Source organism: Pinus tabuliformis, chromosome 7, assembly GCF_031772625.1.
Source record: "Pinus tabuliformis cultivar Carrire ecotype Pingquan chromosome 7, CPIR1, whole genome shotgun sequence".
In the NCBI taxonomy this organism is placed as follows: Eukaryota; Viridiplantae; Streptophyta; class Pinopsida; order Pinales; family Pinaceae; genus Pinus; species Pinus tabuliformis.
In genome coordinates this window covers 952,694,257-952,710,529 of record NC_142293.1, presented here as the reverse complement: position 1 = coordinate 952,710,529, position 16,273 = coordinate 952,694,257, and positions in this window count along the sequence as shown.

Genomic DNA, 16,273 nt, shown 5'->3' with positions numbered 1-16,273 from the left:
CTCTAGCAGCAAAAACAAAATTTTATGGGCAGTGTGTTGGGATAGATTGAGCCATTTCAGTTTTCATTTTTCTTATATATTCACCTTACTATTGCATGCTTGCATTAGCAATCCTAGGTTTTATTATTCCACTCCATTTTACTCAGTTCTAGCTAAAACTTTAATAAAATGACTTAGATTTATGGTTCTTATTCAATGATTCACTCATCTATAATTTTCATGTGTTAATTTTGTGTTTGCATGCGTAATTTTTTTTTTTTTTTTTTTTTATAGCTTCATGCATGTATTTAATATTTATTGTTTTTCCTAGTTTGGGACATTACTCTCTAGATCACTTCAAACTATTTTTTCAAAGAAAATTTATGAAATTTGAAAAAAATACACACCATTTTCTTTCTTTTAGGCGGTTAATATTGATCAAAGGTATGAAATTTCATCTTATAGTATCCCTACAATTCTTCTTTCCAATGCGATAAGTTAAACTGAGATTGGATTCCTCAAGATAAAGTTATGCCCAATATCCCATGATGACCTAGTTATGGATTGGTTGAGTAGAGTGAACTTGTATGGAATGCCACATGTCATCATTTCGACCTTTGGCCTTGTTTGAGGTTGAATTATAGAGCATGTAAAACCATAACTTCTTCGGACCATATCTTAGAAAATATAGTGAACCAAGGTCTTAATTTTTTACATGAAGTTCACCAATATTTTGGCTGCATCTGATCGAAATGTCAGCTCTTGAAGCCTCGTAGTGAAAACGGTATAGTCAAAATTACAAGATGATATGTTTGAAGTAGAAAAACCCTATAATCCAAAGCTTGTATTCCAAACGTAATGAAACCAAATAAAAAAATAGAAGAGTATATAGATTAAAGACTTGAAATTAGCCTCTTCGTGGGGGAAACTGCCTTTACATTACATAAATGAACAATTATTAGATGTTTCAAATGATAAGAGATCCTTGTTATATATAGGAGTAAAGGGTCACAATATAATCAGAGACGACATATAAATAATAATGTAAGGGAATAACAATAACAATATTAGGCTTCTATGGCGCACAGCAATAACAATAAGGGGGATACACTAGTATTATAGGGACCTAATAAGGGGACCAATATCTATTGTGATGATAAGAGTTGCATCAATCTCTCTGAGAATACAGTGTTCCATGATGGGTTGAAACACACATACATACACACATATATAAGATACCTTTTCATCAAATATTGTGTTCAGTCTGGAGTAGTGCTGCTACAACAAGTTCCCATAGAGCAGAAGGAGGCAGATAAACTCACAAAATCTCTAGGGAGAGCTATGTTCATCTATTTTAGATATTATGTGTTATTTAGGTTGCATTGAATTTTAATAAATTTAAAAATCTTGATTCGTGTGCCTCCTCGCCCACCAATTTCCCAGGGATTTGATATTATTCCACTTCTAATAAGTTCCCCCATGATAAGAATTGAAATTAATGGAGAAAGTTTGTTTTATGTTGGATTTGATGAATATTGCAATAGAGAGAGAAATACTGCTATGGCAGTATCCAGGTGTAGTTCATCTCCCCTGTGAGTTGCAACTTTCATTTCTAATTTGTCTTCCCATTTTTATCCTGCTATCAGAGCACAAAGAAGGAACCCTATGTGAGTTGGGTCTTGTGTTAGTTAAACCTTTGTGGCTGCGAGCCCTAGTGGTTGAGATTGGAGAGCGAGTAATCCTCCTTTTGCTAGAGAATGCAGGTGTGTAGATCTTGTTCGCAAAGTTATACAATAGTGAATTTTGGTGTGGATCGGAGGAGGATCCATCAGAGATCAGTGGAGCTGCGGATCAGGAGGACAAGTAAAGTTTAGGATCTATGTTTTTTAGGTGAAAAGTGAAGGGTTTACTTTAGAGGATAGAGAAGGAGATTGCACAGAAGGAAAATTGTGAAGAACTACAGAGGTAGTAAGAAGAAAAACTACACAAATCAATGAGACTTAGAGAAAAATTCCTCATGCATGCCATGCTTGAGGTAAGACTACGCAGATGACTGTTTCTGTGAAATTTATTTTTTCTTTTTTGAAAATCTTCCCTATACTTATTGAATGACTCTGTATATTAGTTGTTGGATCATTGGATGAATGGATATGGTTCTGGATCTATAAATCGGTTGTTGGAGGATTTGGTGTTGGATCTGTAGATTAGTTATTGGAGGATCTGGTGTTGGATCCATAGATCAGTTGTTGGAGGATCCGGTGTTGGATCCATAGATCTATTGTTGGATCACTACATCTGTTGATTAGATCAGTGGATCTGTTGTTGGAGTTGTGGATATATTGATCAAACAAGTTACTGGTGCTGGTTGTGAGTTAAAAAGTACGGCGTTGTCGAAATTGTTTTAACACAATGAATAATCACATTGTAGAGACATACCTTAATGAGAGAAATAAGCTCGATGGTTCAAATTATACCAACTGGAATTTCAAGTTGCAGGCATTGCTCAAGGGTTCTAGTGTGTGGGAAATTGCAAAAAAAGATGAAGCAAAGCCGATTGCCGCTAGTGGTGCCACAATAATATCATTTCAAGATTTGGAAAAGAGGAAAAATAAAGCGAAGGTGTAGTTGAAGATGTTGGTAAAATACATCATAATCCCTCATATCCAAGCCTACAAAACCTCCAATGAGAATTGGGTGACACTCAAGGATTCGTATGAAACAAAAAATACAAATCGTGTGTTGCTTCTAAAGAGCAAGATTCTCTCGTTAGGATGGAAGAGAATGAATTAGTTACTTCATTCATCTCACGAATTAAAGAATTGAAGAAACGTTAGGTGGCATAGGGGAGAAAGTATCTAACATTGATATTGTTATAATTACCCTAAATGACATGACAAAATATTATCAAATTTTCATTACTAGGGTTGCAGCAAAGGATAAATATCACTCCTTTGAAGAGTTGACAGGGATTTTGATGCAGGAAGAAGAGAAACGTAAGAATATAATGCCTGGGAATGCATATCTGGCATTGGTGGCAAAGAAGAACTTCTTAAAAGCGAAACGAGGAGGACATAGAAGTAGTGGTCCATCCAAGAAAAATCCATTTCAAGGTATTTCATCTGCCAAAAATGATATAGGAATTAAATGTTTTTATTGTGGTAGAGTTGGTCATATTGCTAGAGACTTCTATAAGAAAAATAAGGATGAAAACAGACGTAGACACAAGAGGCATATAGGGCATTTTGCTGGTGAAGATATGAATCATGATCTTAAATTATCTATGTCTAATGCTACACTTTCTACTGAGATTGATGACGCTGGAACTTGGTTTGTGGATTTTGGATCATCCACTCATATGACATGTAATAAACATTGGTATGAAAATTTTAAGGAGACCAACAATGTTACCAACATCGACCTGGGAGATGACAAAGCATATCAGATTAAAGGGTATGGAAATATTCTAGTGAGGCTAACTAATGATAATATCAGGCACATTAACAATGTTATGTATGTACCTAGGATTAAAAATAATTTGATGGACTCTGTATCCATGATTATGGATCATAATTTAAAGATAGAATTTTTTAAACATTACTGTGTTGTAAAGGATTTGTTGGATCATTCGAAGCTAGTTGCATCAGGAGTAAGAGTTGGAGGGCTATATAAGTTGAAGGTTACAAGCATGTCACATCAAGATTTAACTTCAAATACTATGACAGCAAAGAATATTTAGCATCAAAGTTTTGGTCACATCAACCTTCATGAGTTATTGTTGGTGCAAAAACAAGGCATGGTTGATGGACTTCCTGTTTTAAGAAATGAACATATTGATTGTGAAGGTTGGGCACTTGGAAAAATCCATAGGGATGAATTTCCCTCTAACTTAAATAGGATAAAGAAATATATGCTTGAACTTGTGCATACTGATATTTGTGGACCTATACAGATAAGGTACTTAGGTGGAGAAGCCCCAAGGGTTAGCTCAGTTGGTCAAAATCAGTATCTCGCCATCGGGAGGTCACAGGGTCCATTCTCCCTAATGCCCTTGGGGTTAGGCCTAGCTAGTGGGCTGCGGGGCTAGATTCTCATTGGGGTCGATCAGCCTAGATTTTTCCGTGGATGTAGCGCCACCCGTTGACCAAGGTGTCTGTGAACCACAACCAAAAAAAAAGGTACTTAGGTGGAGCTTACTATTTTTTGCTATTTGTTGATGAATGCACAAGGTATACCTAGTTATGCTTTCTTAGAAGGAAAAGTGATGCTTTAGAGTACTTTAAATAATTTAGAAATATGGTTGAAAAGAATACAGAAAAGTTCATTAAAATCCTCTGCTCAGATCAAGGGGGAGAATACAAGCTTGGAAACTTCATCAAATATTGCAGATTTCATGGAATAATACAACAATTTATAGTATGGAACACTCCATAATAGAATGGCATTACAGAATGAAAGAACATAACTCTCGTGGAGTGTGCACATAGCATGATGAAAGGTGAGAACCTATCCAATGGTTTTTGGGCAGAAGCTATTAGTACTATAGTTTATTTGAGGAATAGAAGTCAAACTAGGTGTCTTGATCTCAAGACTCCATTTCAGGCTTTGTACGGTTTAAACTTGAACTCCATCACTTAAGATTATTGGGTTCTAGAGATTTTGCACACTTTCCTAAGGAAAATAGGAAGAAATTGGATGCTAAAGCTATAAATTGCATATTTGTAGGGTACTGTTCTAATTTCAAAGCATATATGATGTTTAATCCATCTACTCATAAGGTATTTGCGAGTAGAGATACTATCTTCCATGAACAGGTTGATGAAAGGAATAAGCATGGAAGTTATGAAGAGTGGCACTTGCCTTTAATGATTGATGAATAATGATGAAGTCAACGACAATCATTTATAGCAAGAGCAACATAAATAGGAATCTAGTGATGTAGACACATTCAATAGTTGAAGTTCACTCGAAGGTGAGCAAGAAATCATACAGAACAGAATTGAGGTAAGTCTTCTAGCAAAAAGATAAAGACGATAGACTCACTTACCCGAAAGGTACAAAGATTATTCTTTTATGACTAGTATTTAAAATTTTATTGAGCCCATGAATTATAATGAAGCAAATCAGTATAAATAATGGAGGTCAACTATGCAAGAAGAGTATTTAGGAAAATGGTCCATTACTATTAATAGATTAAAAAAATTATATTTGTGCCACATGGCTTCTCACCCAACAATTTCCTAGGGATTTGAGATTATTTCAATTCTAATAAGTTCCTCCATGATAAGATTCTCATTATTATTTATAACATTCATTTATATATAAGAAATTTTTGTTTCGAAAAATGGTCCATTTCACAATAAGATGTGTGCTTCTTTTGTTTTCTTAAGTTAAATTTGACCCATGTCAAAACAACAGATAGACAAATGTCAAATGAAAATGAAAAAGATAGACAATGCCTAACAAATTATAAATAACAACAATTTTAAAAATTAAAATAGTATTTTAATATACATATATTTCTTCTATATATTTAACTTTTATATTTCATTGTAATATTGCACTTTCATATATATAAATTTTTATTGTCTTTATATTTTAACTTTGATATATTATTGCAATAATATACTTACTATTATATATAGATACATCTTAAAACAAGGTGGGCTTGAGGCAACAAGTCCCTGCCTAGGCATTCAATTACCCAATTTGAAATCGAATGCAGTAACAGTTCGAGCATAGCACATCCCACCAGCGTAGAAGGAACCATCACTGCACCTAGCTCTCCTTCAACTGAATATGTTCAAATTCTTACCTCGTATGCTACCTATGTTTCCAATGCCTTTTCCTTTGTTGTTAATGTTGCTCTCTCCATCAATTATGTTTATTGTACTTATAAGAACACTAATGAAATTTGTGGGAACCTTCATTATTGGAGCATAAGGGAATGTAGTAACATCACTTTAGGAACACCCTTTAATGTCAAAACAAAGGTTATTTTTTTGGTAACTGGAAAGAATGAGAGTCCCAGTGGGCTATGGCAATCGAGAGTGGTTGAAATGGACCACCAATAAGGGAAGGAAGCCCCACTATAATCGAGAAGGCTATACTTTGGTTGGGGCAATAAATAAACAATCAGAATTACATGTACGTACCGAACACGTAAATGGATCCCTCTCATATTATCTCTTCCTTAGCTGGATAGACCACTGCTACCTTGACTTTTAATTCTTATTTAGGATAAAATTAATTAGGATAAACTTCTTCAATGGGAACTAAATCAACAAAAATTGGATCAACATAGTCTTGAACGATTATTAATGAATTAAAGAAGTGAGCCACCAAACTAACTATAGTAGGGAGCCCATAATATCTTGTTAAAGGCCAATAAGTTTTGCCAAGAAAATGAACACTGCCAGCCATTAGTATTACCCAATATCGCAGTATTAGAACCACGTCATGTAAAGAGGCTTAAAGGTATATTTATTAGGGAGGGATAACCAGAGTGTTGTAATTTCTAAGTCTGTCCGTTAGAAATTTAATTTATATTCTTATGGTTTATTTATTCTACTTGTTAAATTTGAACAAGTTATTTAAAACATTTAAATACAGAAATAAACACATTACAATCACAACATCTACAGATCAACAACTAAAAGAAAAAAAAAACACAAGTGACACTGTTATTTTTGGACAAATGTCCCTCGAAAAAACCAATGTGGGAAAATCGATGCAGCTATTCTGAGGGTATATTATTATGCAGTATTTACTTGAGTACAACTCAGTGCATTACTATCTCACCCAACAGAGAAAAATACATGGTAGAAATACCTCTCTCAGAAACATGTATTCATAAAACATGTCTGACGAAACCCTCTCAAGCAACTCTGAAGCTCAGCCCTGGCCGTTCTGACCATTGCATCATCCTCCTGCTACTCTGTGTCAGCCTCACACCCCTCTGCGTTAGCTCTCAGAGGCATTTCAGAGCCTCTAGGAGTCTCTGCATCACTCCTACATCCCTTTGCATTGATAAATTAATCCCTATAGCATCTGCGTTGTCTCTATTAGGCTCTACGTGGCCAGCTCTGGCTGCTGCCTCCCGCTTCTTGCCTGTGCACTGGCCTCTCAGCATTGTCTCTATCTCCTTGCATCGTATTCACTGCCCCTTGTTGTTGATCATTGCTTCGACTTTGCATAATAAACCTGCTCTAGAAAAATGAATGACTGATCACTATCGTGTGTTCTCCAACTGACCCTCAAGCCTCCTCTTATACTTTTCCCATTGGTCCCTCAATAGCTGAGATTAAATCTCTAATAAATGGCTGAGATTAGATTTGGCTTTATCCTTATCCTTTGGAACATTCTAAACCAATTTTATATTAATACCTATTAATATTTTATTTTTCCTAAGTTTAGACTTAGCAACTCCATTAAAAATATTAATTATTTTAATATCCCCCAAACTAGTTGGAATCTTTCCAAACCCTTTTTGAGTCTTGGTGATGTCATGTGTTTTAGCCTCTCCACCAATTTTCATGGCTAGAGAACATCTGATGCTACCGAAAATTAACACTCCCTCTTAGTGAGGACTCTGCTCTAGTAATGCTCCTCACTGAGTATCACACTGATTATCCGACACTGGTACCTATGATGATGCTAGGCCTCCCCACCCAACATCCTATGTATTGTTGCATGTTGTACTGCTACCCATGGCTCTGCCACTGCCACTATTGCATCCATCCAACAACTCCCTTTGCATCCGTACTGCTACTGGTCCATCCTCCCAACACCGCATCTGCACTGTAACCCCTCTCATCATTCTGTATCATGCTACTGCATACTGCTACTGTACTGCAACTTAGTTACTGAGAAGTGAGTAACTAATCTGCCCAACTTCTGGCATCCTTGTCACGCTAGAAACACTCCCAATGTTGAAGCTCCCTCTATCGCTAACAAGTGCTCCCTCTACTAACCTCTATGTTGTTGCAACAACTCCCTGCATCTCATACCATTGCACACCTCTCTGTGCTATCTTGCACTAGTGAAACACTCCCATGCCTCTCACACTATTGCAGCCTACTAGCCTCGTGTTGTCGACGGACTCCTGCACTGTAGCACTGTCCACTATTTCATCTGCATCTGCCTCTACCTACATCCGCCAGTCCTGCTACTCTCTCTTCAGGGCTCTCGTAGCAAGGTATAATCCAAAAGGTTGGGTACGTCCAGGATCCTCCCCCTCATTGCCTGTAGTCTTCATGAATATAGCTCGATGTCTCCCTACTTCTTTTGAAGTGGCACACGACCACTCATGGAATAATCGTCATCCACCTCAACTTCTTTCTCCGCCTTTGCTGGCATTGCCTTCGATTCAGAAGCCTCTCCCTTACTTTTCTTCCTCGGACACTGGTTCGCATAGTGACCCAGTTCTCGATAATGGAAGCACTTGAGCTTGGAGTGGTCCTTCTTCTTCCTCTTCTCCTACTTTCCAGCAGATGTTAAAGCCACATCCTCTTCCTCTTCCTCCTTATTCCAGACTCCTTTGCTGCTACCTCATGTCTTGGTTAGTTGTCTGATCTCCTCTTGGCGAAGAGCCGCCCATAATTCTTCCCAATCTGGAAGAGTCGCCCTGCCTAGTAGGATTTGGACAAATATCTCCCACTCCTCAGAGACAACGTTAGGTGTGGTCTTTATGATCAACTCCTGATTTAACATCGCCCCTATGGAAGTTAGTTGGTCTTGAATCTCCTACAACCTACTGAGGAAGTGATCTATCCGCTCCCCCTTCTACATCTGGTATGACCTTAGCTGATTCTCAAGGATAATCTTCCTTTGCATGAAAGTATGCAAGTACAACATATTCAAAGTGTCCCACATCTCCTTTGTCGTTTCCTTCTTGGCAATATGTTGGACCACATGATCCTTGACCCCATCAAGGATGATGCATTTTTCCTTGGCCATTTCCTCCTCGTACCTCTCATTAGCTACCAAATCAATCGGGATAGCCACTACTCTCAAGGTGAAGCCCTTGATGTAATGTCTGTCTAGAATGGACAAGATCTTAGACTTCCAAATCACAAATTTGGATGCTCCGTCCAGCCTATCATGATCCCTTAACCCATTCACAACCATCTCTCTGCTCATCTTTATCGACTCCTTCGAGTCTCTCTACTTCTCGCCTGGAAGTTCTTGGTTCTACTCCTGCTGAGTCTCTCTACTTCGCGTCTAGAAGTTCTCAGTTGGACTCCTCTGAGTCTCTCTACTTCCCATATGGAAGTTCTCTTTTGGACTCCCTTTGAGTCTCGATTTACCTCCTGGAAATCCTTCTGCCAACCATCAAGTTTCCCCTCTTCGATCGTCTCTACAACTGCAACAGTGATCCAAATTCCTTGGCTAGAAATCTGCCTCGGTACCAACTCCCTCTACCTTGGTCTTGCCCTGTTAGGTACTGTTCGGACCACAATACCCCATCATCTTCTCTCCTGCAAACTGCCCATAGCTTCCTTCAGCCCAGCAACTAAACGACTGAGCCCCTAGGCTCTGCACAACATCTTGGTCTCTACATGGCTCCGTGTGAGCCTCTCTCTGCGCTCCTCAGCCTCTGCACTGACCTGTCTCTAGCCCGGACTGATGACGTAGTCCCTCTGCGTTAACCTTTCCTCTGTCTCTTCTACAAGGATCAACCACTGTCACTCGAGACAACTGATTCTGTTGCAAATGATCTTCTTAGCTCATGCCTTCATCTCTCATGTGATCGGCAACCACAATCTGATACCATGTTGAAATTTCTAAATCTGTCCATTAGAAATTTAATATGCATTCTTCTGGTTTATTTCTTCTACTTGTTAAATTTGAACAAGTTATTAAAAAATTTAAATACCGAAATAAACACAATAAAGTCACAATATCTACAGATCAACAGCTAAAATAAAATAAACATACAAGTGACACCATTATTTTTGGACAAATGTCCTTGGAAAAACCCAATTTAGGAAAACTGATGCAGCTATTCTGAGGGTATATTGTTATGTAGTATTTCCTTGAGTACAACTGGGTGCCTAGCCGGCTCACCCGATAGAGAAAAATACATGGCAACAATACCTCTCTATTCAGAAACAAGTATTTAGAAAACCTGTCCCACAAAACCCTCTCCAACGACTCTGAAGCTGAGTGTTGGCACTTCTGGCCACTGCGTCAGCCTCTTGCTGCTTTGTGCCAACCTCAAACCCCTTTGTGTCAGCCCTATGAGGCATTGTGTAGCCTCTAGGAGTCTCTCTGTCACTCCTGCATCCCTCTGCGTGGATGGCACAGTCCCTCTGGCCTCTGCATTGTCTCTGATGGGCTCTGTGTGGCCTACTCTAGCTGCTGCCTCCCGCTTCCTACCTCTGCACCAGTCTCTCGGCACTATTTTCACTTCTCTGCCCCTCGCTATTGATCACTGATTTTACTTTTCTTACCAACCCTTCTCTAGAAAAATGAATAACTGATCACTCTAGTTTGTTCTCCAAATAATCCTCAAGCCTCATCTTATACCTTTCTCATTGGTCCTTTAACAGGTAAGATTAAATCTCTAATCAACGACTAAGATTAGATTTAGCTTGATCCTTATCCTTTGGAGCATTCCAACCCAATTTTATATTAATACCCATTAATATTTTATTTTTCCTAAGTTTTGGCTTAGGAACTCCATTAAAAATATTAAATATCTTAATATCTCCCAAACTGCTTAGAATCTCTCCAAACCCTTTCTAGGTCTTGGAGATCTCATGTGCCCTCTCCACAAATTTTCATGGCTAGAGCACATTTGATGCTACCCCAAATAAACACAGAGAACCTAACGTGGGTGACTATCGAAACCTTGTGGCCGATGACTGTGGTTAATAATGCATATTATGTCTTGTGTATAATCTTCAAATATAAATAAATACATATGAAGTAGTAAATTCATTCACTTGGAAGGAAAAGGATTTTACCAACAAGTATTTTTGGTATTGGGAATAGGCACAGATTGGGTTTGGGACACTCCTTCTTAACTCAATTACATTTACAAGAAAATTCATTTTGGGAAGAATAAATAGGCATAGGAAGATCATAGGCATTCTTTCTTTCTTGTCCTTCCTTCTTTCGAGGTTGTTTAGTCAATTGACTATTCGTCAGGTATTTGTAGGAAGAAGCTGCCATAATGAAGTGTGAACCAGTCGGATAGCTTTCTTCTGGTTCATAAACAGGCACCAACCAAGGAGGACATTACTCAATGAATAATACCCAACAAGCAAGGAACTAGAAGCTATGTTGATGCTTAAGCATTCATTACTAGAGAAGAGACTATGGAGGAAGTAGAAACATTTTATATTGAATATTTTCTTGATCCATATGTTTCCGCTTCCCTATCCTCGTTCACAGTGAACAATATCAATGATTCACACTAGCACACTGGATGGAACAACAACTTCCCAATTAGTTAGTTACTTGGACGATTAATAATAGATTTGATTCACAGTGTCAATCATTTCGTACCGTGCTTGTTCCAATGTGGCATGGTTTGATGGTGACCTCTAAGAACGAGATTTTTATCAAGTCTAGCTTCAACCTAAACAAATTGGTTAGCAGAAGAAGGAATCAACTAGAACCCTTTTAATGAAAGTGAGGTGGGTCACTTGCTTATTCAACTAGTGCAACTTGGTCAACTACAGGTGCCGCTTGAACTTGCTAGGATGCTTCTGGTACTGGTGCCTGCTTAGATGTGGGTTCACCTGGATCGTAAACTTGTGAAGATTCTATATTTTGATACAAATCTTCTAGTTCCACTCGGTCAACTAGATCAACAACTCCTGGATTCATTGGAATTGGATAAATATCAATCGATTCAAGGATTCTCCGCAAGCTAGTTTGAAAACATGATGAAGAGTGTGTTCTCGAGATAATGCATCACATAGTATTTAATACCTTAAACTAATGGTAGCATTAATTTACCTCTTTCAAAATACAAATGAAAGAAATCAACATACTATATAGTTATAACCTCCTAGCTTTGGGAAAAGGCCAAATAAGATGGTGAAATAGACTGCCATATGGAAAATACAATGCAAGGTTATAGTTAGGCACAACTAACCTAAAAATGTTAGCTTAAGTGTGACATTACAAACGAAAGCGAGTGAACGGCCTGCTATGTGTTCGAAAAATAAAATCATCTAGTTTTTGTCGCCTAGAGCGTGAAATCTATGGAGGACGTGTTTTCCATGAAGGGTGGAAATGGGGATTCAAGCTACGTCAACAATTCATCGGTCCAGGTAATCCCACTATTCTGGATTTCAATACCTTATAATGTCAAGTTGCACTTACCGATGTCAATATAACGATGCTTGTCCACTTAAATATACATATATATTGAAAAATAATAAATAACAAACAATTTTAAATACTAAAACGTTTTTTTAATATAGAAATGTTTCATGTATATATTTAATTTTTATATTATAATTCCAACCATATATATATTTATATAATTATGCCGATAGGCGTCACCCTTATCAGAATCGGCAAGTTAATCATTTTCTTAATTAATCATTTTGATTGGATGGCCTGAATTGAAAGATGCCAGTATATTCTTGTAGTTGTCACTAAATCAATGAATGAAATTTGCAATAGTAACTTTCTTGCATGTCTAGAACACATGTTTAGACCATACTTAAATTAGTTTTTTACAAAGCATTATTAAAAATTTATTGTGCCTCTTGTTGATAACCATGTATGTAGGATTAAGAAAAAATGAAATAAAAAAATTAGCGTCTCAACAACTTCCATGGCTATTTTCAGTGTGTCTATCATCATGGTGGATTCATGGTCCTTTACTATGTTTTCAGTTAACACAGTCTCAACAGAATGGAAAATTGTGTGTGGTAAATTATGTATTTATGTTACTTTTAATTTTATTCAACATTAAATTGTTTTGTTGATATCAAATGCCTTTTTTTCTTACTGTTAGGTGATTTCACTGTTTCATCATGAATCTAGTGATTTGGAGTTCTCTTCCATTCGAAGTTCTTGAACTTTTCTTGTTGTGGCTCCCTTTACCGGTTGTGATAAAGTTTGGCACTGTATGTAAAAAATGGAAGAATGATTTGTAGAACCCTTCTTTATTTTTACGTTGCAAGAATGTCGCCACGAACCAATTTGGATTTCTCGTTCGTTTTCTTAATAGTGAAGACCATTGTTTTGCTGCCCAATACCTTAATCAGAATGGCCACTTATATCAATTTTATTTGGGATTCATAGATTCAAGATACAGAGTAGAGTGTGTTGTTGGACCAATGGTGGTTTTATCCTTACCAACTGAATGCTCCCAAACACACAACTATTTTGTAGTGAATCCATTTACAAAGGCATTTAAAAACATAGGGCCTATACAAATTGGAGACTCGGGGTTCTTTTCATTATTGAAAAATGTAAGCAGTAGAAAATATGACTAGGTTGTTCTAAAAAATATCTATGGTGTAATGCAGTCTGAATTTTATGTTTGTAGTCGTCTTGATAGGGTGTGGCAAAGGGCTGATGTTACATTTGGTGGTACTTCACCCCCCAAGAATGTAGTGTTTTATAAAAGTAAATTGTTTTGGTTGTATCTTGACAAGGAGTATGAACATTATCCTCGGTATGGGTATAAAATCTACTGGTTTGACGTAATAAAAAAGGAGTGGGGTTTTACATTTGTTCCAATCAGTGACATGCATTGTATGTCGTTAGCAATATACATGAATCAATTGATATGCCTTGTCGATGATGGGTCCACTTCTGTATGATCAATTGAAGAATTAGATCATTTCCAATTTGGTCAACCATGTTCTGAACGAAGAATTGACTACTTTGAAGATGATTGGGGTTTCATATGGAAGTCGTTGGGAAACATTTCTACAGATATAAATAACAAATGTCCTGGCTATCTTCTGTTCCGAACAGTCCATGGTCTGGTTCTTACGTGCAACTGCAGTGAAGTTCCTTTCCTATTATATGACATGGTAATTCACATTTGTTTTCCAATAGATATTCATAATTCAACTAATGAGTAGATGTCTTGGTTTTGGTACCTAGCACAAGAGGACTGCAATGATCTGATTGAGTATGGAGATGTTTTTGCAATTGCTGCACGTATGGATTTTGTTGATGAGATTCCACCATTGGATATGGTGATGGATTCTTAGGATATTAGTATTCTTAGGAGTTCTTATAAATATTTCCATTTTATATACTCTCTGTGGTTGTGGAAAATATTTCCATTTTTGCCTCTATACATACTATGTGTCTTTATGGTAATACTTTAAAATTATGTTTGTATCAATCTTTGTGATGTAAAATATTTAATATTGTTTCCGCTAAAGTTTTCTTATTTACATGTAGATGTTTCTTGATGTTATGCTTTTTTCTTTGTTTGTATAGTTATAATGCCTATGATTTATGTTATACATTATATTTGTAATGGATTTTGTCATTGATTTCGAAACAATTTTATATGTTTATGTTCATTTTAATATTTATATTTATATTTTGATAGTATATATAGTTCCAAATTTTTAGATTCTTGTGTCGCAATAGTATGGGTTCCATTTCGATTATAATATGATACATGGAAATTTAGACTTCTTTTTTGGTTTGAGCCATTTGGAAGAGTTCCTTTGTTTTTGTTTGCCGTTTTGAAATTTTTTGTTTTTGTTTTTAGGCATGGTGAAAAAGCCTTATACACTTTCATAAGTTTATATGGTTGGAAAAAAAAAGATATACACTTTTTATATTCCATGTTTATGATTGCACAACGAATAATTATTATTCATTGTAGACATGTCATCTGAAGGCACAAGCATGCGTGCAAGAAAAAGAACTTTGTCATCACAATCACGTGAGAGGTCTAATGAAAGTCGTCGTTTGCGGTATCAACAAAATAAGGATGCGATAAATGAGTGTAGGATAGTTTCATATAAGATAAAAATGAGTGAAGCTGATCTTCAAAATGATTCTATAGTTCTTTGTAAGTATCGTAGTATGGACGATATAATGGAAATGTTCATTATCAGGATATGCTCCTCCTCAGCATAGTCTTGTTGTTCGATGCTCTTCTGAAAATGTTCATAACATTGGGGAAACATCTTGCAATCAAGAAGAACGCCATATCGATATTGTGCATGCAAATGTCCACCCTAACCCTTTCGTGTTATCAATTGCATGTTATGATGGCCAAGGGTTGAAAATAAGCCATGGTTGAGGTAATGATGACATTTTGTGTGATGATTTGAATGATAGTTTACTTGGCCATTTGTTTGATAATTTGGATTCAACTGCTTGAAACAAAAGACCTTCAAATCCCACTTCTGAAAGTAATGTGGTCCCACCAAGAGAATCAATCATCCTTGATATCATTTCGCTTGGCACAATGGAGGTAAGACAATTATATTTTGATTTTGGCTACAGTAATGGTTGTTTAGCTACATTCCAAACTAATGTAAATTTTCAGTGTTTTTGATTTGCTTTTCATTTTTTAAATTTCTAATTGCTTAGAAAATGAATTTTATGGCATCTTTTATTTTCTTTGAATATGATAGAAGTCATTGCAATAGAGGCATAGAAATTAACTTCCTAGATGTTACATCTACTGATGTTAGAAGTGAAGGGGAAATATCTCATAGCCTTCATCCACATTGCCAAACAAATGTAAATGTTGAGTGGATTTGATGTTTTTCTCATTTTCTCATTTACAGTTGCCTTGAAATTGTGTTTTGTAACCTTTCATGGAGAAACCATGATGTCATCTCATTAGGTTGGCCAATTAGAATCCAAAAGATCAAATTGTAAAACTATTGTAGATGTATTTAATTTATTTTCAATTTTTTAATCTTTCTTTTTTGGACATTTAGTTTTATAATGTATTTTACTTTTTTGAAACATAAAACAACTCATTTGAATAGAGGTAAAGAAAATACAGGAAAAAATGTTTCGTCCACTATTCTTAGAATCCAAGAGCAACCATCTCATAACACTCATCCACGTGAAGACAAAAATGTAAATTTTGAATGCATTTGATTCTTGTTCATTTTCTTCCTTTATAATTAGTTGCAAATTAAATTTTAAAGTCTTTTATGACAAAGAGACCTTTACATCCTCTCAGATTTGTGAAATGCACACCATAAATTTGTAAACACATTCTCATAGATGCATTCCACATGCTTCAAATTTGCGAAGGGAATCTCATGTTCTTGAAGATGAAATAAATGTTAGAAGAGATTTTACTCATCGAAATGGTTTTCAACATGGT